At 42.2% G+C, this 24,140-nt stretch overlaps 1 protein-coding gene across 6 annotated transcripts in view; it reads right to left on the bottom strand.

Annotated features, from left to right (window-relative positions):
• The window catches only part of LRCH1 (leucine rich repeats and calponin homology domain containing 1), a 190,933-nt gene that overhangs the window by 100,490 nt on the left and 66,303 nt on the right, over positions 1-24,140 (bottom strand). The gene's annotated exons all lie outside the window — the stretch shown is intronic.

Here is a 24,140-nt window from a genome sequence, read left to right on the forward strand (position 1 = left end):
AGTATCACCATCTCAACAATAAAAATATGGAATCGTCCTTCACATGGTACACGTGATTGTGAAATGCCATGAAACGCTGCATATAAAAAAGACCCACCAACTCCTGAAAACAGTAACTCAACAACAACAGAGCACCTCACCCTTATTTAGCAGGGGCTTCATCGGTATGAATTGAAGATGTTCAGTAAATAATACTTCAGATACACTTAAGGAATCACACTATGTGGGTGAGGGACTTAAATAGGTCACTATTATAATGAAATATAAGTCAGAAAGCTACCTCGCTGACTGACCTTCCAATAGATAAACACATAAATCAACAAAAAACAGGTCTAGATTGCTTCAGAGGGGGAATGCCAGGAAAGTTTTAAGGGATAATTCTGATTAATATTTAAACCATTTCAAACCATAGGAAAGGAAGGGAACTTTCCAAATTCTTATTTAAACAGCAAGGTATAATATTGATACCATCAACCAACAAAGAAAGTACACAAAAGGGAAACTACATATGAACCTCCTTTCCAAATACTGATGTGAATCCTAAATTAAAACTGAGCAAACAGGGCTTCCCTGGTGGCGCAGTGGTTGAGAGTCCGCCTGCCGATGCAGGGGACACGGGTTCGTGCCCCAGTCCGGGAGGATCCCACATGCTGCGGAGCGGCTGGGCCCGTGAGCCATGGCCGCTAAGCCTGCGCGTCCGGAGCCTGTGCTCCGCAACGGGAGAGGCCACAACAGTGAGAGGCCCGTGTACCAAAAAAAAAAAAAAAATGAGCAAACAGAATTAAGTACTTACATAAAAAGATTAACATACTATGATTAAGTGGGACTTACTCTAGGAATATAAGGATTTTTAAAAATTATTTCAACAATTCATCATATAAAAAGAGTGAAATATGAAATAGTATATGATCATCTCTCCACTGTCATCCTTGTTTTCCCTTCCCCTTCTTCTATGATTCACACTGCAGTAAACTTCTTTTAAGGTCTCTGAGAATTTCAATAGGAAAATCACATGCAAAACTATCAGCTGTCCAGGGTCTGGCCAACAGTATCGCCCTAATCCTTTAATTGAGCTATTTTGTATTTTTCCAGGAATTCTTTTTTTGATAGTATTATATTATCCACTATAAATAAAGTTATAAGGTGTTAATGGTGGGCACCTGTCACGCCGGAACCTACAATGCTAGCCAAATGAACAGACCTCCGTGTCCACTGAGTCATTGAGAATTTACCTATGCAACGCACCCCTATCATCCTGGGTTTGTGTACCGGTTTCTAAATTAAAAGGGAAGAAATCACAAAACCTACACGTAGCTTAGATTCTTTCAATGCCTGTATATCAATAGAAACAGATGCCTAGATTAAATTAAAACAAAGCTGAAAAACAGAAAGGAACAAAAGTTTTCCTTTCCTGTTTGTTTAGCATCACTACCCAGATTATTGACATTTTCATCAACATTTACTAAGTACATGATTTCTGCAGAAATGAAAAACACAGAGGGCTACTTTTAAAAAGTTTATCATTTGAAAGATGAAAGGCACAAACCCTGAATTGAACCATAAGGTAAAAGGTTCTAATTGTGCTTAAAAAAAAAAGTACAAATAAGGAGCTAAAATCCAGATGGGTAAATGTTATCATCCCTTGAGCACTTCCATCAAGCCAGGCATTATGCCTGGAGCTTTGCATCTAGTACCTCATTTAAACCAATGCAAGGAGCAGTGTCACCGCCAACCTAAAGATGAGGAAACTGGCTCAGAAAGCTTATGTGACTTGTCCAAAGCCACAGAAATAAGTAATCATATTCACACCTCAGTATGTCTAACTGCAAGGCCTGACCGAGTTCCCCACGTGAGACCACTCTGCAAGATCATGATGTGTCCCACAGCTAGATTATTAGGAAGATACAGTGATTAACTGCATTTTTATTTACCCAAAATGCAATAAAAACAGAGTTAACATGTTCTGTGTAAAGACTCAGAGGATAAGAAAGTTATAAACATTAAGTTCAAAAGAGAAAGTAATGAAAACAATATGTCACCTGATGGGCTAAATTCTGGAAGTGGCTATAGGAAACTTGGTAAGTAGAAACTCTGGCTTCAACTGCCAATTATCCTAATCTTACATAAGCACTCTGTTTCACTAAAGAGTTTAGAATGAGTTTTCAAATACGTGACTTACTTTTTTCCTGCTTGGGTCTGAATATCATTTAATTCTCATCTAACTTTCTTATTGGAAGAGAAAAAGAGGGTGCGAAAAACCGAGCAGGTTTGCTTTCCTATAATTGACTTAGGCTCACGCAGAAATCATCTTGGATCCTCGGGCGTCCACTAACCCGCAATGGGAAAGATGCCCAGAAAGGCTGGGGAAGTCAGTCTGGATTAAGACATTTTGACTTTGATAATCCAGAGTGGATAATCCGATTATAAACAATGGAACAAATGACATACCAGCTTGTTCAAAAGTCTTCCTATCAGCTGAAAGCAAAGAACTAAAATGGGGTCTGGTCCCTCTTTTAAAACACACACACGTACACACACACACACACACACACACACACGAGGAGGAAGAGATCCAGGACTTAGTTGTAATTAAAGACGTGAGCAGACGGTCAGTTCATGGTGCCCACACAGATGTGAGTGTCCCTAACTGGGACTTTGAAAGGGCAGATCCATGCCAGAGACAGAGAGAGCTCAAGTAGCAAGCAGAAGCCTGGCTGTCCCGGTCATGACGACAGACAGACCAAGATGGGAGCAATGAAGGTTCTCCAACCCAGGAAAGACAGAAAGAATAAGAGCTCAAAGATAACAGGCAAGTGTTAAGGAGGCAATCTGTATCTTTAGTTTGAAATACAACCCAAACCAGCTTGGGCAAACGGGTCAGGAGCTGTGAGAAGCCCAGTACTTTCCGAGTGATAGAAAGATAAGTAAGCTTTTAAACTAGAGATAAACAGTGATGAGGAATTTGTGTTTCTTTTTGTTGTTTATTTCTCTAATTTTGTTATAAATACATGGAGGTATAAATGAACCCACTTATGAGCTATTTCCCTAAATAAAGTATTCGCCTAGCATTTCTCAATCTCGTTGGTATACTGGAATCACTTTTAAAAATCCTGAAGTCTGGGGTCCATGGCCAGAAGTACTAGGGTGTGACCTGGGCATCCCTGTATATCCAGTTGATTCCCACTATCCCAGGGGAAACACCAGTGAGGCACCCTCTCAGCTTCCTACCTAAAGCAAGACCCACCAACAGGTGGCGCTCTCCTAGGAGCAGGCGATCAGGCCCGGGAAGGGTCCGGTTTCGACAACAGGCTTAGGAAAGAAAGCCTGTGCCAATCCAGGGTTAACCACTGCTCAATGAGATTCTTACTCTAAATTCCAACTCAACTGTTTTTTGGATACAATCAGAGAAACAAAAATCCGATCTGCAACGGAGTTTTCATATCATCGGTTGGCTACGATCAGAGAAAATCTGGTTTTTTCCTCACTGAATCTTCACCATAACCTAGGGAGGCAGGTGCTGTTATAACTCCCTGGTATGTGTGGACACCAAGGCCCAGAGAGGTTAGGTAACTTGCCTGAGGTGACAGAGCTAGTAAGTGGCAGAGGCAAGAACTGAACCAGTAGGTAGTTCTGAACCACTGCCGGGTCGGCCTTGCAGGACTGCGACTAGGGAAGGTCAGGTGTTCTTGTGCGTATCTCTAATTTAAAAAACAATAATAATAACAGATCCGTTTCTGGTGCCTGATCAGGAGGCATTAAATGATCCCAAAGCTCTGGACTAAAAGTAGGTGATCTTTGACCAGGTCCTAATATTTTCTCCAGGAAGAAGAGCACGTGTCATGGTGCCCGCTTGCCTACCCCCAAGCTGGACTCCGTCCTTCCTTGCTGGAAACCTGCCCGGCGGTCTAGCCTGGCCCTGGGGAGCGGGGTCCACCGCAGCTCTGGGCAAACAGCCGGGCAGCAAACCGGAACTCCAGAACCACGTCCTCCTCGTGTCTGCTTCTTAATTGAAACGTTCACATGAGAGCAGAGCAGCCAGAAATAAAACAATAAGTTTCGACCCGGCCAAAACAAGCTTTGCAAAGCCCTAAAATAAAGTAGCCAAAGGAATAAAAATGAGCAGAGGAGGGTAGAAAAACAGTCAGTGGAATCTGGTATGCAGTCAGCACCCTCAGAGGCACCATGTTGTTTTTGTATAGAAAAGGAAAGTGATGCCTCAGGAGGGACTGGACGGGGCCTCCCACTCTCCACCGACGACATGCTGAGCTATCAGCCGCCACAGCCGCCAGCAGAAGCCTAATGGACCAGCACAGCTGGCAACCTAATTTGCAACGTCTTGCTTTCTGGTCAGAAGAAAAGGCCTGATCGCTGGCGGTCGAGTCACGCCCAGTTCCGAAAGGACCAAATGAGACATGCTTTGAGTTGAAGGATAAACATGTTATCATGGAAGTTTAATTTTAGCCTATTGGCACCTATCATGATGTCTCAATAACTGGGTGAAATATGTGTCCTTCACATATAAATCTAACCCCCTGACCCACAGACAAGCATATGGGACCCAATGTCTTCCTTGTACTGAAGGGACACTCTGTGCCAGGCCATCTGCACCCTCTTGCTCGGTCCCTCCTGGGTCCACTGTTCAGAGATAATGCTTGGGTGGAAGGATGGTCTGGGGCCGCTTGCCCTGTCTGGACAATCCATATCCCTTTTCTTCTAGGTAGGCAGGGGTCTCTCCAGAAGAATCTCAGCTATATCCTTCTACAGGGGAGCCCTCCACAATGTCCTGGGTGTCGGACTGCCCCTCCTCTTTCAGCACAGACACCCCGCCCAGCCCCGTGATTCAGCCCCCATGGGGCACTCCCGGGACAACTGCACATTTGGAAATGCTCTGGAGTAAGGGAGCCTACTCCAGGCAGTGAAGCAGAGCCCGTGGGCTGACTCATCCTTGACTCTGGAGATAAAACCACCAGACACTTCCAGTGTTAAACAGGCAGAACTAGTAAGAGGATTCATAAAAGTTTCGAGTGAGTCAGCCAAGATTTCATGCTACATCTCTAAGAGATCAATAAAAAAAATCTTGTCAAACACTAGAGATTTGTTAAACAATTCCTCCGTATGAACCATGAAGTCTTCCCTGATGACCTACTTAAAATGTCAGCATGTCCATCGTAACCCCCCTCCCTCTGTTCTACATTTTCTTTTTTGTCTTAGCACTTGGATAACCTTCTAAAATAGCATACAATTTACTCATGTATTTTGGTTGTTACTGGAATGAAAGTTCCATGAAGGCTGGGATCTTTACATTGTTCACCGGTAGACAGGAAGAGCTTAATAAATATTCACTGAGTAAATGTGGCAGGAAAGCAGATTCTTAGGTCAGGCAGCTGGAGTTCAAATCCTGATCCCACCACTTAGTGTGTAGACTCGGAAATAATTACTTAATTTCTCTATGCCGCAGTTTCTTTGCCTGTAATGTGAGGATAATAATAATACTGGCTCCGCTGAATTATTGGAAGGATTAAATGAGATGATACATATAAAGTCTTTAGACTTTATGTGAGGATAATAATAATACTGTGAGGATAATAATAATACTGTGAGGATTATTGTAATGTGAGGATAATAATAATACTGGCTCCGCTGAATTATTGGAAGGATTAAATGAGATGATACATATAAAGTCCTTAGAGCAGCACCTGGCACAGAGGGAAGGACTCTAAGAATAGTCTCTATCATTATGTTAGCTAATGCTGGGTTCCAAATGCAGTATTTCTAGCAAGAAAGAAGGCCTGGGCTGGGAAGGAGTTTAAAATCTAGCTGACAAGCACACGAAGCACACCATATGTACAAATGCCTCATGATAATAATAAATCAGAGATGAAAGAATATAAAAAAAAATTGTGTATTATGAGTGAAAAACCTATAAGTTGGTTTGAAGGCTCCTTTTCCCAAGCTGAAGGAGGAAATAAGATATAGAAATTAGTCTTGGGAAATGCCAAAAAGGATATAATGACAGCCTCTTGGCCTGGTGATTTTATTAGCAGCTGATACCTATTGAGCCCACAAAGTACTAAAGAGGTAATTACCTATAGGTGGCCTTTTCCTGAACAACTGCATTACTGAAATGTTGATAGCAAAAACTGATTTCTTTATTGTACTTCTTCTATCCAAAGTGTTGCCAAAAAAAATGAGGAAATCATATTTTAAAAGACCACTGCAGATGGAATTGGCGGGTGGCGGGAAATTCCTGTTCCAAAGTATAATCATTTTACTTAAAGAATCTCTGAAAGGCTCACTCAGAAGCTTTTACTCTTAAACACAATTCTAACAAAAGCTATTATTGACTGTTTCAGTCCCACTGCATTTCAGAAGCAACAAATAGATTTTTTAAAGGGAGGTAGCCATAAGAAAGTGTGCTTCTAAAAAAAAAAATAGTAACAAAGAGTGAAATATACAGACATATTAAAATTTAAGTATTTTAAATGTAATGGTCAGAGCCCTTCTAAATATTATAGCACAATGTACTAGTAGGACCGAAATAATACTCACAATGCTGAATAACCTAGCAATAGTTAACATATTTGGGAATTAAACTGTCTTTTTTTAAAATTTATTTATTTATTTTTGGCTGCGTTGGGTCTTTGTTGCTGCTCACGGGCTTTCTCTAGTTGCGGTGAGCTGGGGCTACTCTTTGTTGTGGTGCGCGGGCTTCTCATTGCTGTGGCTTCTCTTGTTGTGGAGCACGGGCTCTAGGTGCGTGGGCTTCAGTAGTTGTGGCGTGCGGGCTTCAGTAGTTGTGGTGCGTGGGCTCAGTAGTTGTGGCGCACGGGCTCTAGAGCGCAGGCTCAGTAGTTGTGGCGCACAGGCTTAGTTGCTCCGTGGCATGTGGGATCTTCCTGGACCAGGGCTCGAACCCGTGTCCCCTGCATTGGCAGGCGGATTCTTAACCACTGCGCCACCAGGGAAGCCCTAAACTATCTTTCAAATGTTCTGTTCAAGAGAGCAGGGCAGTGTCTATTTTTAATGTTTTTGTGTAAAATTACTCAAAACAAAAACATTTTAGGTGGTTACAGTTTCTCTGAAATGACCCATTCCCTAGTGATTCTGTTTAGCTAATGAATCATTTCCCATTTGCTTAAACAGAACTTTTGCTCTGAGACATAATAAAAACAGCCCATCAACAGTAATAATCTTTAAAATGAGAAATACTAATTTGAAAGGAAAATACTAATTTTCTCATAGAACATGGTTGCTTTAAGTAGCATTATTTGCAGTAGTCAAAAGGTAGAAATAACCCAAATCTCCAACAAGGATGAATGGATAAGCAAAATGTGGTCTATACATACAATGGATTAGCATTCAGCTTTAAAAAGGGAGGAAAGTTTGCCATATGCTACCACATGTCCTTGAGGACATTATGCTAAGTGAAATACGCCAGTCACAAAAAGACAGATACTGTATGATTCCACTTACACGAGGTTCCTAAAGTCGTCAAACTCAGACAGAAAGTAGAATGATGGTTGCCAGAAGCTGGGGGAAGGCAGGATGTTAAGTTATTATTTAGTAGGTACAGAGTTTCAGTTTTGCAAGGTGAAAAGAGTTCTGTGGATGGACGATGGTGACAGTACGCAACAACATGAATGTACTTAATGCCACTGAACTGGGCCCTTAAACATGGTTAAGATGGTAAATTTTATGCTACATGTTATTTTATCACAATTGAAAACAAAGAATGCTTTTTAAAATGGTCACAAAATACAAACATTATCCTGGAACTTACAATTTCCCAGAATAACAGAAATGACTTACCATGCCAGGCTGGAAGCCCGAGTGAAGGGGACAACTTTGGGGAATTACACAGGGACAGATGGCGCATCTACACCATCAACGTTATTAGGCAACTCTATGACCAAGTACCACTAAGTCAGCACTGACCTTACCTAACAGTGTTCTCTACCTCCACCCACTGATCCACATACACGTATACATTCATCACACTGCCAACCATTGTTATGTGCTTGATACAACTGCACCTCATAAATGCTGGGAAGAAGAGTGAATAGCAGTGCCTGGAACTCAACAAATGACAGTTGAGAAAAGAAATAAATTAGGGCATGGCTTCGGCTTTAACAATCTCACAGAGCAGAAAGGAAGAGAGACGCAGAGCCCCATGGTAAAATTCTAGAGAGACATGTGAGAAGAAGCACAGTCACAGATAACCGCAGGAACGGGGGTCCCCGAGGGTGCAGAGGAGCCCAAAGGAGACATAGCATGGGGCTCTGCTGAGACCCTAGGCGGGGAAAAGAGAGTGTGCGGGCCAGCCCCCTGGCAGGTCAGACTAAGGGCAACTGCTCAGGTGCTGTGAGCGGGGCAGGAACCCTTGGGTTCTCTGGGGTGCAGGAGGGAGAACAGAGTCTCTGGAGCTTTCCCTGTGAGGTTCTAGAGCTCAAAGAGCACTTCAGTAAAGCACATGATAAAGTATTTAAAATGAAACAAATACCTTGCTGCTGGACTACAGTTGAGCAGCTGGTGACAATCACTCACCAGCCAGTTCATGGACAGTCTCTGTCACATTGTAACTAGAGGAAAACTAGTTACTAGTGATTAAGGGATCTGGCAAGGGCTGCACAATGAGTAAACGGGGAATGCAAAGAAAGTGAGTCCCAAGGGCTCTAAGGGCTCAAACTCACATGAGTGTATTGAAGTTAAAGGAAGAGAGTGGACTTTCTGTGAACAGAGCAGAAGACAGAGTGGCCAACCTTGAACTCCATGGCCTCAGTCTGCCTGAGTTTACTATCATTCCAGGTTTACTACCCAGAATGAAACAAGGCACAGTTGTGAGTTGATTACATAAATATTAACCTCAACCAGGGGCTTCCCTGGTGGCGCAGTGGTTAAGAATCTGCCTGCCAATGCAGGGAACACGGGTTCAAGTGCTGGTCCGGGAAGATCCCACATGCCGCGGAGCCACTAAGCCCATGCACCACAACTACTGAAGCTTGCGCGCCTAGAGCCCGGTGCTCCGCAACAAGAGAAGCCACTGCAACGAGAAGCCCGCACACTGCAACGAAGAGTAGCCCCCGCTTGCCGCAACTAGAGAAAGCCCATGCGTAGCAACGAAGACCCAAAACAGCCAAAAATAAATAGATAAATAAATTTATTTAAAAAAAAAAACTCTCAACCATAAAACAAATGTTATTTGCTGAAAGAAAGCCCTTTATAATAAAAAGACCTTACCATAATTTTTTTCCAGGATTTTTACCTTTGTTAGCTTTTGAAATCAAATATACTGTGAAAGAGTACAGAACGTCAGAAAACTATAAGCATCAATTAATTAGATTCTTTTATTATATATTTTAAAAATAGCAAATAAAAACATTAGGAAAGTTAATATTACCCCCCCAAGGTAAAGAGGATGGAACGCTTTTATATTTTTTATTATTGATTTGGTCTCTCATTAAAAGGAGGTTTCTAGAGGCAAATCAAATATTTCATTTTTTGCAATGTTGTAAATAATCTCAGGCATGAGACCGTGTAAGATCTTTAACTATCAAAGATAAAATTATTGACCCTCCAAGAGACTTTCTAACTGGCATGGAAACACATCAGTACATTTTTAGAGAGTTCTAAGATAAAGAAATGAATCTTTCCTTTTATTAACTCTGAACTAAATCACAGTTCTACTAACCAGATAATCCATGATTCAAGTTCCCCAAATACTTGTGTTAAACATCAAGGAGAGTGAGGGTAACAGCCATCACTTTGAAATAGAAATCATACAGAATTCAAAATTTATATCATATGGTGTCAATTATATCAGTGGTTGATTAATCTCAAATGAGACAAAATTTTAAAAGCTACCCACAAGTTCTGAGCCAGTTTCAACATATTGCTGATAATGTCAAAGGAGAAATCATTATCACAAACTTAATTAAAAAAAAAACCCTTAAAGACATTGCTAGTGATATTTTTAAGCAGATATGATTCAAGAAATCTAAAGTTACTGTAATATTTAAATGTAATATTCTATAAGAAAGCCAGTCTTATACATCAGTCTATTTGAAAATCCATAGTAATCTTCTAATACATAATAAAAATATTATTTTTACCACTAATGACATTTTATGTGTATAAAAATGCTCAGAGCAGCCTTAAGTTAAGTTATCGTTTCATTTGTCCGTCTTTGAAAATAGACACATTATTTGGGGGAATTTTAAATTCAACTTTGTTATCTTTTGGATAAAACTGAAACTTGAAATTTCAAATGAAGCCTATAGTTTTAAGAGAGGGAAAAGGACAATTCATTATGCTTTTCTGTTTGGGAAAGCTTCTTCGCAACAGAGTCACTCAACAAATACTTTTTGTGCACCCACTGGGTACCAGGAATAGTTCTGAGCAGTGGACAAAAAGCAGTGATCACTGGCAAAACCCCCGCCCTCCAGAGCTTACATTCTAGTGGGGTGTGACCTAAACAAAACTAATAGAGAAAAATAAAGTAGAATAAAGAAATAGGAAGTCTGGAGCAGGGGACTGCAAATTTGAACAGGATGACCAGGGAGAATTCACCAATAAAGTGAAAATGAGTGAAGAGTTGAAGGAAGGAAGAGAAGAAGTCATGGGAATATCTGGGGAGATAAGCCTCTCCCCAGGATGAACAGCAAATGGAAGAGCCCTAAGGTGGGAGGAGGGGCCACACGGCAGGGACACCGGGGAACCTTGTGGGGCTCCAGCAGAGGGAACCGGTGTGATGATCTTAAGAAGGTGGAGGTGGCAGCCTTCCATAGGGACGTGGACAATTCCTCTCCAGCAACGGAGGTAAGGCAGCGAGCAGATCTGGGCACAGATGCAGATAACTGAGCGGATAGGGTGGTGGGCACACAGCGACGTTCCCTTCTGATTGCCTGCAAGCCCAAATAGCTGAGAGGGAGGGAGGGAGGAGAAGATGTTAACGGTTTTAGGAGAGACAAAGTCTGAAGTCGTCAATAAGAGAGCAGGAAAGTGACAGCACTGGAGAAACACAGAGCGAGTGCCGGTGGCCGTGAACTGAAAGCGAGACGGCTGGGACAGCCACAGTGCATACAAATGCCCAAGAGAAGGTGCATATTTCACTGTGTTCATTTGGTCATGTCCAACCTCAGTACCTTTGCCTATCAAAAAGCTCAACATAGAGATGAAAAAAAAGTATTGGCTTATAGTTTGCAGCTCTGGTCCCAGAGTACGTATCTAATTGGAGAGAGCCAAGCAAAGCCACCACAGGTGAGCCTACCCAGCGGTAAGTCACAGATGCTGGCCAGGTGGGGTGGGGGTGGGGGACTCCCAAGGCTGTGTGGCATCTTCCCTATCCCTTCCCACCACAAGTAAAACCATCTACACTCACTCAGTCATTTTCTGGATGTCTCTACAAGCTGGGCACAACATTCCAGATGTTGTATAGAGCAACATGAATTGAACACTCAATTCATAACCACAAGTGAACTCAGGGTCTAACAGGGGAGGAAGAGAAATCAAAGAAAATGTACAATGAATTAGATCTATTTTTATCAGCATGGTTAAATATCAATTCTGTCTGAAAGGTTGAGAAAGGCTTCAAGGAGGCATTGACCTGTAAGCTGAGTCTCTGGACAAGTGTCTGGGAGACCACCAGAGGCAGGGCGGGTAATTCACTCCAGACCAACAGGCGCAGCCCACTTGAAGAATGGAGGGACGGGGGAGCTCGCTGAGGAACTGGCACTGGCATTATGGCTGGGGCACGTGGGGTTGATGTTCAGCAGGGATGCATGGTTAAAAAGAGTGACGACAAAAATCCAGGCGAGAAATGAGAAGGGCCGGAAGTAAGGCAAAGACATTCGATAGGGAAGAATGGTCATCAGCACCGTCGTCATCCTCACCATCACCACCACCATCAACAGGAGGGAAGGGATAAGGGAGACATTTATGAGGCAGAATTGGCAGTGCTTAGTGCTCTGTTAAATATAGAAAGTGAAGAGAAAGAAAGAGCTGAGGGCATCTTGGGGTTTCTGGCTTGGGTAAATGCCCGGAAGCATGCCACTTGCTCAAAAAAAGAACTAGGTTTGTGGGTAATGGTGGGAGAGGAGAGTCCTGCTGAGTTTAGTCTTTGATACATTGATCTAATGTATCTACGGAGCAACAGCGTGGTCTGTTGACCATTGGATTTTGGGTCTGGAGCCCGTAAGAAAGGTCTTGGCTAAAATGTAGGTTTGGAAGACATCGGCATATAAGTAAGGAGTGGTCATATATGACATTACCCTGGAAAAAAGTGAAAACTGACAAAAGAAAATGAGCTAGCAAAGGATCTCCAGCAGCTGCTACCATAAAGCCAATGTCCTTCTCTTTCCAATCACAACTTCTTGAAACCCAAAGGCTTGGTTCCATGGCCTGAGAGCCATGATAAATTCTGGAATTCAGACTTTTTGAACCAAAATCCAGTGTTATTTCCACTATAGCATTCTGTCCCGTGTGTTACTGTACAGTTCAATGATAATGATAGTTTTATACTGACACCCTGACCAAGTGTGTGTAATATGATGACAGCATTTAATTGCTACATTATCACTCACCTTTTAGGAACCAATCATGATCCATGCTTTAGAAATGAGTGTCCTTTCAGTTATACTTAGGGTCACGATCAATTCCTAAAACAACAAATATACTGTAGGCTAAACTACCAAGGCAATTGAGAAATTTGACTCCTTCCAGAAACACTTACTTGGGCAATTTTTTTTCTTAGCGCAAGAATACGAAACAAAGTGTGGACTGTCTACAAAGTGCCTGATTTCCAATTTTTAAAGTTCACACTTAGCTAGGGCAGCACTGTTAAGAAAGGCATTTTTGTGATGGTGACTGAATATAGTATATTCCATTGTAGGAACATGAATTTTAAGTCTAGAAATAGTTTCAGATGATTTCTGTATCCTTTTTACAGATCTAGCTGGAAGCTTCTTGCTGAACCAAAAAGTAATAAGATTGTTGATAATGAAACAGAAACTGCTTCACATTATCACTTATTAGAAACTATAACAGAAATGCAGTTTATCTAAATTATTTAAGAAAATATATTTAACTGGTATATTATTTTCAAATATATGGTTTCTGAAAGATTTAAATGTAAACAAAATGCTCATTTTTTTGAGACTTCTTTTTCCTCTCATTTTGGTCAATTTCCTCATCTACAATTCATGCATGACAAATAACTGTTGCTTACATTTTTGTAAAGCAAGAGCTTTTTATCCAAGGTTCTGAAAAGAGCTAGTGTGCATGGACTATATTCAGAAGTCTACCCACTGTCAGCCTCTTGAATTATGCTTTAAACCTGAAATCAACATAGGTTTTTATCTTTTCATTATTAATTGCTTCACAAACAATTTGAAATCCAAATCTTAGAAAATCTTTTTTTCCTCCTGAAGTTCAAACCACACATTAGTCCCATGCTAAAGTGGACACAAAAATGATGGATGCAAAATAATTCAGTGTCTGTCATGAGAAGTCTCTGGTCTTCACACTGAGTCAGTGGGCAGTAACTGCCCCACCTAAGCGTTCATACATATATATGCACCACACATACAGCACTAGTTCATCGACGGTTCCTACCAGCAAGTGTGGGCCCTGCCAGTACTATAGGTCACCATGGCCACTAATCATTATTGAGCACTTACTGTCTCCCAGGCACAGCGAGTGTTTTCTCTGAGCTTATCAGCTCATAAAAACTTAATGGGGATGTTATGCCCACTGGATAACAGTTTCTCAGATGAAGAAACTGAGACAAAGAGGGGTAAAATAATTTGATCCATAATAAATGTACTTAATGCCACTGAATTGTATACCTCACAGTGGTTAAAATGGTAAACTTTGTTACATAATATTTCACCCCCAAAATCATTTAAAATATCATTTAAATAAACAGCCAGAGACAAACCTGACTCCTTCTACCAAAATAAATTCCAGGTAGATTAAAAATTTAACAGTAAATAGAAACAAAAGTATTAGAAAAAAAAGTTGCAAAGCTGAGATTCAAACCCAAATGATCTAGCTTCAAAGTCCAGGCTACATGCTAATGGTCTTCCACAAATTGCTATTTTATGGGAAAAACTACCCAAAGTGCTATTTTATAGACCACCCTCATCATCATCAAATTAAGTTTCATAATAACTCAATAGCACCGCATGGCTTGCTGGAAAAATATGGAATGCACTGGGCAGGTCTATCTTCTGAACGTGAGGGGCAAACCCCAACACAAGGTTGGAAGCCACCTAGAAAGCCTCAACATTGTAACAAGTTGTTCATTCCAAGGGAGACTGCCAAATGCACTCGAGAATCCACTTTTGGAAGCTGTAGTTTAGGGGGAAATGTTTGCTATGGAAAGGATGCAGAAAATAATCACATGCGTGTTCTAAGAGACCACATGCATACAGCGGAGAACAAACAAAATTACAGTTTTCCAAAATACCTCGGAGTTGAAAGCTTGCAAAAAGCCTCAAAACTTTACTGCAGATCTAAAATAGGAAGGAGAGGATAGATCCCAAGCTGAGGTCTCCTGGTGGCCTTCAGACAGAAAGAGTCCCAGACCTAGGGAGCAGAACTGGAAGGGAGCTAGAGAAAACCAGAGAAAAGCAGAGCTCCCCAAAGCCTGCAGTTTCATAAATGTCTTCTGTAAAAGACTGCCCACCTCATTTATTTTACCATCTATCACATATTAAGTTAATTAGAACTTTCTCGTCATTGTTCTAAATATCAGTTTAAATGCACTTGAAAAAGGAAGAAAAGTCAAAACGCCCCTCTCCCCATGCATTCAAAGCTTCGATGCTGAGTATAATTTCCATTTGACAAACAATGCGGTCCTTTCCCAGTCCCAATTTCTTAACGCACACGAAAGCCTGGCAGAGAACAACTGATCGAGAAACAGAAGGGACTGCTGGGTGGAGCGCTCATCAAATTGTGGGACTGCTGAGATGCAGTTAAGTGAACCTTGGATTCTTGGACAACGGCTCATCTTACGATGACTGGCATACAAGATAACACAAAATACATTTCCATAGGATTAGTCAAAATAAAAACAAGTGAGATGTGAAAAGTAAAAGACAGACATGGGCTACAGACCCAGAGAAGACAGTTTTCACTGGTACTGTCTTATTAATTGGGGAAAGATGTCTTTTCTTCCTACAAAGGATCCTATCCGGGTCTCACCAGTTTGCTGTTCTGCTCACTGATTTTGCCCAGCTTTGAAACCCTCGAAAAGCTCTGCACCGTGGTCCTTGGCCTTTCTTCGTTTCCTTAGCTTACCAGGAACGCGGCATTAAAGTTCTTAGGAAAGGCCTCTGCGCTATCTTTACTTTCTGGTATTGACAGATATTTAGCCCAGGCCCCTGTCACATTCACAGTGAATAAGACATTCAAAATACTTTGTAAAAATTACTCTATGGGGGGCTTCCCTGGTGGCGCAGTGGTTGAGAGTCCGCCTGCCGATGCAGGGGACACGGGTTCATGCCTCGGCCCGGGAAGATCCCACATGTCGCAGAGCGGCTGGGCCCATGAGCCATGGCCACTGAGCCTGAGCGTCCGGAGCCTGTGCTCTGCAAGGGGTGAGGCCACAGCAGTGAGAGGCCCGCGTACGGCAGGAAAAAAAAAAAAAATTACTCTATGGGTAATCCAATGGGTATGTTCAGTGATGTTTAGTGGCATCGGCATCGCTAGATATTGTCTGTCGCTACCCGGCATTTTCTGTCATGTGAATTAGACGGGCAAGAGGGGACTGGCTGAGCACAAAGTGGGAGTCGCACTCGTTCATACACGTTTGCCCCACATCACTGCTTTGTACGTGCAAGTGACAGCAGCTGGACACGAAGTGTAAGATGAAGCAGACACTCCGTGTAGCACCAGAGCCCACTGTGCCCGATGCCCCCCGTGGTCTGCGCCTGCTGGACCTCGCGTCTTAGGCGGCCCTCTGCCATTCACTCTGTGGGAATCTCCCAGAGCTCTGGGCTTTTCTCTTGCTCCCAATACCCACCAGTCTCACCTCCTTCCCTACGTCCCCTTCCATCAAGCAGCCTCACATCTTTTCATAAGTTAAAGTCATATTTACCAAAGGGTGTCTGTATACAGTAGGAATTTAATATGTCTTCCGAATTGTGCTTTTTATTCAGGTTTTTACTGTTGCCGTCAGTGCTCTAGTTGCAAATTAGCATAGATTTAGAGCGGTCAGCCGGATTCTCTATTTTCTGCAAGCCGTATTCTTTTGAATGCGTGATTTTGTGGAACTTGAGGTTTTCAGGAATGTGTGTATGAAGCGTTCACTGAGATACCTGTCATGGTAATTCGGTCCACAGAAACTGAGAGAAAGAGAAAATAATGCAGGCGCTTCAAAGATATCATATGGGGCTTCCCTGGTGGCGCAGTGGTTGAGGGTCCGCCTGACGATGCAGGGGACACGGGTTCGTGCCCCGGTCCGGGAAGATCCCACGTGCCACGGAGCGGCTGGGCCCGTGAGCCATGTCCGCTGAGCCTGCGCGTCCGGAGCCTGTGCTCCGCAACGGGAGAGGACACAACAGTGAGAGGCCCACGTACCGCAAAAAAAAAAAAGGATATCACATGGGTCCCAAAACTACAGATGAAAAGGAAAACCTGGAAAGAAAAAAATTATATTTAGCTCTTTAAAATAAGCTATTGTTGTTAAGTGACCAACAACCATGGGTCATGTCTAGCCAGGAATGGTATTGGCAGCTCCCGTGGAAAAGGAGCCTGGACGCTGCATCCTTCTTGATCTTTGCCATTTGTGTGTGTGTGTGTGTGTGTGTGTGTGTGTGTGTGTGTGTGCATACACGCGCCCTAGTGGAAGGTGGACGAGGTTGAGAAGGAGGGAGAAGGGGAGAGAAAGACCGCGGGAAAACAGTAGAACAGGCAGTGACCTAGCAATACAATAAAACACTGGACAAAGTCCCCAACTCCGCCTCTCACGTGTTACAGGGACTTGCATGGTTCATTTAATCCTCTGGGCCTCAGTTTCCCCATCTGTCAAATAAAAATCCTGTCTTATCTAAAACTCTATGATACTAAACAAAAGGAAAGAGTTAGAACAGAGCCATGCCTTCTCACTACCTTCGTTTCCAGGGAGATGGACCTGTCATCACATTTACATTTACAAACACCAGAATACACAGAAGCACGCAGATGCTGAAGACGAAAACGTTACTATCGAATTTCAAATATACTTTCAGACACGGGTCAGCTGCATTGAACTGAATCTTTCCAATTGGCCAAGAGAAACTACTATTATTTCTACCTTTCCCCTTTTTCCAAGCAGTATGCTTACAAGTAAATGACAGAAACAAAACCCAAACCTAAGCCCATCTCACTCCAAATCTAGAGTTTATTCCATTTCACCATCTGTCTATATAAAAGATGCATGGGTTATATGAAAACTCCCAACCGTTCCTCAAACATTAATTTGAGATAAAAACATGAAAAAATTAAAGGAAACACTACCTGGTGTTTATTTAATTTACAATAAAACAGGAAGTCAGGATTTTAAAATCACTTTCACTTTTGTTTTTGTTCTGGGGAGTTCTCTTTCTTTTGCTTCTTCTGCGTAAACCCACTGCTAGGGGCAAATAATGAAAGAAAGCAAAGCAAAGCAAGAATGGCTATTTATTTGCTATATTAACATATGTCCTCTTTCCACCCATCTCAGCACATGAAAAGGGCTAAAACTGATCTAACGAAAATTGAGTCTAACATCACATGGTTTACACATAATATCTCATTATCCAGGTTGCCAGGCTTAAAATGTAATTACATAGAAACTAACCAACAAACAAAGGAAGTCATTCTACTTCGCAACTCCTTGAATGACCCAAGGAGCCACTGTTTTAGGGTGATCTGTTCCACAGAGGAGGAAAGCTGGAACACAGAGATCCGCAGAGGATGTGAGGGGCGTTTGGAAGCAGGCGGTCCTAATGGGGACTGAGGAGACAGGGAAGAGGAGACACTTAAGCTTAAACCCCACATGCCAATAGGGCATCACTGAGTATGTGGGCGGGGAGAGGGCTGGGCATCCAAACAGGCAAAGCAGGCAGGTATGGTCAGAACAGGGGCAATGCCGAATATGAGGCTGAACAGATTGTTAAGGCTCTCTGTGCACGTGACCCAGAGGCTGCCTGAGCTACTGAAGGTTTTTTGTTTTCGTTTTTTTAAATTTTTGGCTGCCTTGGGTCTTCGTTGCTGCACACAGGTTTTCTCTAGTTGCGGCGAGCGGGGGCTACTCTTCGTTGCGGTGTGCAGGCTTCTCATTGCGGTGGCTTCTCTTGTTGCGGAGCACGGGTTCTAGGTGCGCGGGCTTCACTAGTTGTGGCACGCAGGCTCAGTAGTTGTGGCGCACGGGCTTAGTTGCTCTGTGGCATGTGGGATCTTCCAGGATTGGGGATCAAACCCGTGTCCCCTGCATTGTCAGGAGGATGCTCAACCACTGCGCCACCAAGGAAGTCTGCTACTGAAGGTTTTTAAGAAAGTAACAGAATGAGTTTCAGTGGGAGGAGGATCACTGATCATAATGAATCTGCCTAATACAACATTCCACTCCACAAGTAAATGCTGTTGTCACAAGGGTTAAAGTGTATCTTGAAAAAGTAATTCACACATTTGGAGTGGCTGAATTAAGTTCACAATATGGAGATTTTTCCCATCAATAATATCACTAGGTCATGCCAAAGGTGTTAGTAGTGTTTTACTTTTTTTTCTTCATCTTGGCTAAAACAGATTGTGTCCCCAAGATAAGCAGCTGAATTCTAACTTTGCAAGGAATTCCCCCGACCCGCCCAGTCCTGCACCTGTTCTGGGACTTCTCAAAACAGAATCCCTCAGGCTCCACTGATTCCCTGCAAGACTTCTCAACTCTGTGGATCTCCTGATATTCAAACCATTTTAAGAGGCATTTGTGTCCTCCTACAAAGGAAAAATGGAAAATTTCATTTCCAATGAAAATGGAGCTTTAGGGACTTCCCTGGTGGTGCAGTGGAACAACTACTCAGCCATAACTACTACTACGTGAGCCACAACTACTGAGCCCATGTGCCACAACTACTGAAGCCCACGTGCCTAGAGCCCGTGCTCCGCAACATGAGAAGCCACCGCAATGAGAAGTCCGTGCACCGCAACGAAGAGTAGCCCCCGCTCGCCACAACTAGAGAAAACCATGTGCAGCAAGGAAGACCCAACGCAGCCAAAAATAAATTAATTAATTTTTAAAAAACCTCTATACAATTCCTTAATGACAAGAAACAATGTCAAGCATATTTAAAAAAAAAAAGAGAAAGAAAGAACAAAAGAAAATGGAGTTTTATCAGCTGCAACAGCCCGTGACTTCGTGAGCAGGTATGGGTTAGCGATAGGGAGAGACTGACAGACTGACTGCCAAAGGGAGGTCATTCTGAAACTCAGTTTAGTGGGTTCTGGCGGCGTCTCAAAGTGCTTTCCTTAATGAGGTATACAGCACACCCGCTCTCAAGCTCCACACCGGCCAGATCGAACACCAGAGAACAAAACCCAATGAAAGAAGCGATTACAGTGGAGTGTTCTATTTTATCCACATAAACTCAGTCTGCAGAAAATGTACTGCACGTTAAAAACAGAGTCGTGGTTGCATAAATTACTCTTTAAGTCAAGGAAAGGGGGTTGGGGCAGCAGAAGGGAAAAGAATGATCAAATTGGCACAATCACTAGTGGAAGATGATTAATTAAACATATCCCTGGAGGAAAAGGCTGACTTTGAACAACAAAAAAAGTCACCCTCCAAGGATAAAGCAGATTTTTATAAAGGAAGCTAGAGATTGGACACTTTCTCTTCCCGGTACTTAAAAGCTATCGCTTTATAAACATTTTTTAAGGCTCTTAATCATGTATTTGTAACTTTCCTTATCCAAAATATGTGCCTTCCCCTCATCCTTTTACTAAATACTTGCCTTCTCCCACCACTATCACCTTTAACGCCAAAGCCCCTACTCAGTCTGCACATTCTAATAAGCACAAGCATTATCTTTCACCAAGAATATGCTTATTATCATTATTAGGTCCCAGAAATTGCTCCCAAGATGAGGCAGGATTGCATTAAACCCACCAGATGATAGGTCTCCAACTCACATGGAATCTGCAGCCCTTCACCAGCTGCTCTCAGCGGAAGTAGAATATAAAGCTCAGTCTGAAATCTCTTGCTCAGTTTCAATGGATGCAAATGACAGATCGGCATCTTTTAACTACACTAAAAGCTTCCAGCCCTGCTTTCTCTGGGACACGTACCAGTGGGATCAGCTATTATACCCTGGGTCTCTCTGCAAATGCTGCTTCTTCCCAAAAGTCTCCAGCTCAATGAGCAGTATGACACAACAACAAAGCTGCTTCACTGAAATTACTAATTGCAAACTTTTTACAAAAATGAAAGGGAGCGTTAAAGGATCTCGACGGAAATGCCGGCTCTACCACAGTGGTCTTTTTTTTTTTTTTTCATTTTAACATCTTTATTGGAGTATAATTGCTTTACAATGGTATGTTAGTTTCAGCTTCACAACAAAATGAATCAGTTATATATATACATATGTTCCCATATCTCTTCCCGCTTGCGTCTCCCTCCCTCCCACCCTCCCTATCCCACCCCTCCAGGCGGTCACAAAGCACCCAGCTGATCTCCCTGTGCTATGCGGCTGCTTCCCACTAGCTATCTACCTTACGTTTGGTAGTGTATATATGTCCATGCCTCTCTCTCGCTTTGTCACCGTTTACCCTTCCCCCTCCCCATAGCCTCAAGTCCATTCTCTAGTAAGTCTGTGTCTTTATTGCTGTTTCACCCCTAGGTTTTTCATGACATTTTTTTTTTCTTAAATTCCATATATATGTGTTAGCATACGGTATTTGTCTTTCTCTTTCTGACTTACTTCACTCTGTATGACAGACTCTAGGTCTATCCACCTCATTACAAATAGCTCAATTTCGTTTCTTTTTATGGCTGAGTAATATTCCATTGTATATATGTGCCACATCTTCTTTATGCATTCATCCGATGATGGACACCTAGGTTGTTTCCATCTCTGGGCTATTGTAAATAGAGCTGCAATGAACATTTTGGTACATGACTCTTTTTGAATTATGGTTTTCTCAGGGTATATGCCCAGTAGTGGGATTGCTGGGTCATATGGTAGTTCTATTTCTAGTTTTTTAAGGAACCTCCATACTGTTCTCCACAGTGGCTGTATCAATTTACATTTCCACCAACAGTGTAAGAGGGTTCCCTTTTCTCTACACCCTCTCCAGCATTTGTTGTTTCTAGATTTGAACGTTGCTGGAAATTCCTGCGGGCTGTCTGGTTGTTCAAATTAGAAAGTAATTTTCTTAGCTTAATTCATACCATAAATTAATTTCAATAAATAAACAATCTGAGAATTTCAATTTCCCTCTCATTTTACAGGTTCTTTGACAGTTCCCCTAGGGCTTATTAAAAGGTCAGCATTTCTTGAACGGTGCTACTCATGTCTTACAACAGGACTAAACTTTCAAGGCGGCATGAGACAAGTGAGGAAGCTTCACTGATACTGGAAACACAATCCACTTACAAGGTTCTTGCAAGTTAATGCCTGCTGCTAGAGACACTGTCAGGATTTGCACTGATTTTTAATGAGCTTCTGCAGGCGAAACACTTGCAGATGCCTGTCTGTTAGGAAAGATGCAAATCACACCCACCCAAGCTGAAAAGAATTAAAATCTATTTAATAGCTGAGACTGTACAACGCTAGATGATTTACGTCCTTTGGAGAGGTTCCGGTGTCATTGAGTTGGTGGATGCTACACTCTATTAACCAAGCAGGAAGTTGGCTGGCTAGAACTCAGTCAACACAGAAGAGAATAGAACATAGAAAGGAGAGTGTGCTTATTTGGATTTCAGTTTTTTTAAGTTCTTTATTTCACAAAAGTTTCATCAACATTCCATTTAATTCAATTTACTCAGGACATTTACACACAACCCTGCATAAACATTTCTATTACCTAAGGAAGAATAATGCAATACTTGTTTCACGTTTGGAGTCCACTGTCTGGGACACAAGCGTAATAACCGTGTTATCTTATCCATCTTGTAAATCCTTCTAGCTTCTAAGAGCACAGAGAAGGGACTTGATGAAGGTCTGCGGGATAAGAGGTGAACACAAACTTTTTAAATCACTCGCACCCACTTGATGCGTTTTCTATTTTACTATCATAAGACAATGTAAAACATATCAATTGTTTAAAAAATATTATCCTTTCTGATTATAAGGTGGTTACTAACTCCCTATATTCCTTATTTTACTAGCCTTTCTATAACTTTATAATATGAAGGGTGTTTACAATGTCAAATTTATTATATACTTCTGATATAAAATTTACCTTTTTATGAGCAATTTAGCTGGAGCAATGGGACGTAAGTACTGCAGAGCTCCGTCACTGCCCACCTAGACTCTGTCAAAAGCCTCATCCCAACCTCTCCCCTCACCTAATGCCACGAGAATTCATTTATGAGGATGCACATGGAAGCCTGTCACTCTCCTGATCAATAACCTTCTATTGTTTCCTACTTTGGTTTCCAGACCAAGTCTAAACTTGCTGTGTACACTTGTCTGTATGGCATTCAAACGCCTACGCTCAGAACTGAACTCCGGAGAGTCAGCTTGGTCTCCATTCATTCAACGTGCGCGGCGTTCCCACCGCATGCTAGACGCTGGGGGTAAGCACAGCCCTGACCCTGAAGCCACCCGGGGCTAAGTGGGAAAGATGGATGTAAGGACAGGCGCAGAGAACACACTGTGGTACCTGCGGTGCATCTCCCACAGGCTGGCAAATGCCATTTTGCAGGTGGAGAAATAGCTGATTGACTGCATTTACATGATACTGGAAGATCTGTCTGGGCTGGGGAAGGGGTGTGAAAAGGCTGCTAGGTACAAGAAAATGTGCTCACACATAGCTCTACTTTAATGACCCCAAAATGTCTTGGGTGCTGAGGGACAGAGCATAAAGGGGAGAGTCTAGGGGAAAAGGAGCGTGTGTGGGCGAGGCAGACCAAGACCCAGAGCCTGTTCTCAGAGCCCACGATGCCTAAACCGGTTTGCCTTAAATGCAGTCAGAGCTCAACGAATGACACATTTCTTACAGAAGCCAAGAAACGTAATAAGTTCCTCACAACATTACAGCATGTGATATAAAGTAATTATCATCAGCTAATGATTTACTCAATATCCCTGTAAAATGGAAAAAGAAGTAAACGCGAATTGAGTATAGTCATAACTAAAAGTTAAATTAAATGGGAGGCATGGAAATGTCCAAATCCAAAGAAAAAATTATCCCTAAATAATGAGGTAAAAAGCAGGTTCCTGTCGACTTCAGCAACACAACTCATCAGTGCTCTAGAAAAACATGGCAGATCATACACAGATCGCTTCACCACTGCACAGCTCCACACCTGATACATTACCTAAGCAAGGTTTCTGTGATGATCACAGCACTGTCCTTTGAGGCCCACACCTGTTTCTAGTGGCGAATACTATAGACTTTCAATTTATATTTTCATTTTTTCCCTCAGGAATTAACCAAACATAAATGCATACACCATAGAACAGTGAACACAGCACACCATCATTAGTGTACAAAGAGGAAGAAAATAATATTCTTTTGTATCTGTTGGTACGTATAAGGACATACAAGAATCTGGTAACACTGGTTGCCTGGAAGAAGTTGAACTGGGCGGCTGGGGATAGATCTGGTAAGGACTTTGCACTCTGTACCTCTTCGTGTCTGTCAAATCTGAAAACATGGAAATGAATTACTGAGTCCAAATATTTTAACAGCCAAACACAGACATCAGAATTACATGATCTCCATTCATAATTTAAATTGTTATTGAACCAAAAGGAAATTAACTGTACTCTTTCTCTTGAAAATATACTTCATCCGATATTAAAAGAAGTAAAATGCAATTCTGGCATTCTGGAAAACGTGTTGCCAGCAGTAATACCAGGGCTGAGTATGTGGGTGTAGTATCTAGGAAATGTTTCAGCATAAGGACCTATTTTAGCTAAAATTCTCAACACATGAAATCCACAAGGCTCACAATTTGC

This window comes from Lagenorhynchus albirostris, chromosome 18 (assembly GCF_949774975.1).
Source record: "Lagenorhynchus albirostris chromosome 18, mLagAlb1.1, whole genome shotgun sequence".
NCBI classification, from domain to species: domain Eukaryota; kingdom Metazoa; phylum Chordata; class Mammalia; order Artiodactyla; family Delphinidae; genus Lagenorhynchus; species Lagenorhynchus albirostris.